We start from the raw sequence: 2,018 nt of genomic DNA on the forward strand, positions 1-2,018 counted from the left end.
TCTCTTTCTTCCCACCCTCCAATCTCATGTCAAGTGCCTGCCACTGGCCAAAACTAATCAGAAGCCAGAGGGCAAGGGAGCTCATGTGATACAGACCATGGAAGGGTTAGCCTCCTGGGGCCCAGGGCAAGGTAGAAAAATGTAGAGAATGGATTTAGAGGGTAAGGAGATCCATGGAAAATACCCATCATTTTCCTCTGGTGGACAAAGCTCTTGATTTGCTGTCTCACTGTCTGTAAGGTACTTGTGAGGTGGTCCATGCCCTTCCAGCAATGCTGCTGGCAGGAGGCTAAGATGAATCTTAGGGTCCAGTTTTTTCAAAACATTGTGAAGTAGTGGGTTAACTGAGGTTTCTTCCCAGGGCTGCAAGATGACAGCACAGACAACGGGAGAAACCCAACAGTAGGTGAGGTGGGAAGGAGGGAAGGGAGGAAAGAAAGAAGGAGGGGGAGAGGGGATGGAGGGAAGGAAGGAAGGAGATAAGAAGAAGGATGAAAGAAGGAGGGAAAAGGAGAGGAAATAAGAAGGGAGAAGGGAAAGAAGAAAAAGAAAGAAAGGATGGGAAAGGGGAGGGAAAAAAGGAAAATAAATGAAAAAAGGGAAAGAAAGAAGCAAGGAAGAGAGAGAAGGCAAAAAGGAAGAGGGAGAAACTAAGGGCAGGTAGGGAGCAGGAGAGGGAAGGAGGACAGAGGGAGGAAGGAAAAAACATTCCAAGCATAAATCTCAAGAGAAAAAAAAGAGAGAGAGAGAGAGAAAGCTATAAAACAGGAAGACTTTCTTTGTGACAGGAATCTCTAGCAAAGAGAAAGAGAGGCACTACAGACAAGTGATCAAAATGTGGGCTGTGCTCGCTTCGGCAGCACATATACTAAAAGTGGTGATACAGAGATTAGCACGGCCCTTGCGCAAGGATGACCGCAAACTCATGAAGCGTTCCACATGCAGAAAAAAAAAAAAAAAAAGCATGAGCTTTGGAATCAGACAGCTCTTGGATCTCTCTCATGTCTAGATGTCTAGACGTCTCGTGTTTAGGTGGCACCTTACAGTTCTTTCATAATATGCTGGTATGGCTTCATTTTACAGTTCTCCCACTTCCAAAAATCTCCAGGCAAAAAGCAGCCACAACTCCCCCTACTTGAAGGTCCCAATAGTTAATAGGTCCCAGGGTTGGATTGCTAAAGAAGACTCAGAGGACCCAACACAACAACGCTTACAATTGTACGATTTACTGCAGGAGAAAAGTATAGTGGAGCAAGAAAGTAAGGATATGCATCACAGGCAAAGGCTGCTTCACAGAAAGGAATGTGGAGAGGCCAGGCGCAGTCTCCAATTGGTCTCTGTAAGGGTCGGGCAGGATGCACTTCCTCTCTCAGATCAGGGACCACAAGAAGTTCAGCCCTAGAGCCCTGGGTGGGAATAAGGTATGCGGCATCAAGACCGGGTGAAAATCATTAATCTCACTATAATGAAAACTAAATGCTCTAGTATCTACAATATATAAAGAACACTCACAATGCAACAATAAAAAGACAAATAATCCAATTAAAAATGGCCAAAGCACCTGAAAAAACATTTATCTAAAGAAGACAGACAAATGGACAATTAGCCATGAAAAAATGCTCAACATCAGTATTATTAGGGAAATGCCAACCAAAGTCAGGAGATACTACTTCACAGCCACTAAGATGGTTGTAATTTTAAAACAAACAAACAAACAAAAAACAATGGGAAGTAAGTATTAGCAAGGACCTGGAGAAATGGGAACCCTCAGACATAGTGGTGAAAATGTAAAATAGTGCAGTTACTGTGGAAAACAGTTTGGCAAACCCTTAAAAGAGTTAAATACAGAGTTGCCATATGACCCAGCAATTCCACTCCTAAGTATATACCCAAGGAAATGGAAAATATACATTCACAGAAAAACTTGTACAGACACAACTCACTTAGTTGTGCTTTACCTTATTACACTTCGCAGAGACTGTGTTTTTAACAAATTGAACGTTTGTGGCAACCCTGTG

At 43.1% G+C, this 2,018-nt stretch overlaps 1 pseudogene; it reads left to right on the forward strand.

Moving 5' to 3' along the window:
• Nucleotides 1–844: 844 nt before the first annotated feature.
• Nucleotides 845–945, forward strand: LOC123619420 (U6 spliceosomal RNA; annotated as a pseudogene).
• Nucleotides 946–2,018: the final 1,073 nt, after the last annotated feature.

This window comes from Camelus bactrianus, chromosome X (genome assembly GCF_048773025.1).
Source record: "Camelus bactrianus isolate YW-2024 breed Bactrian camel chromosome X, ASM4877302v1, whole genome shotgun sequence".
Classification (NCBI taxonomy): domain Eukaryota; kingdom Metazoa; phylum Chordata; class Mammalia; order Artiodactyla; family Camelidae; genus Camelus; species Camelus bactrianus.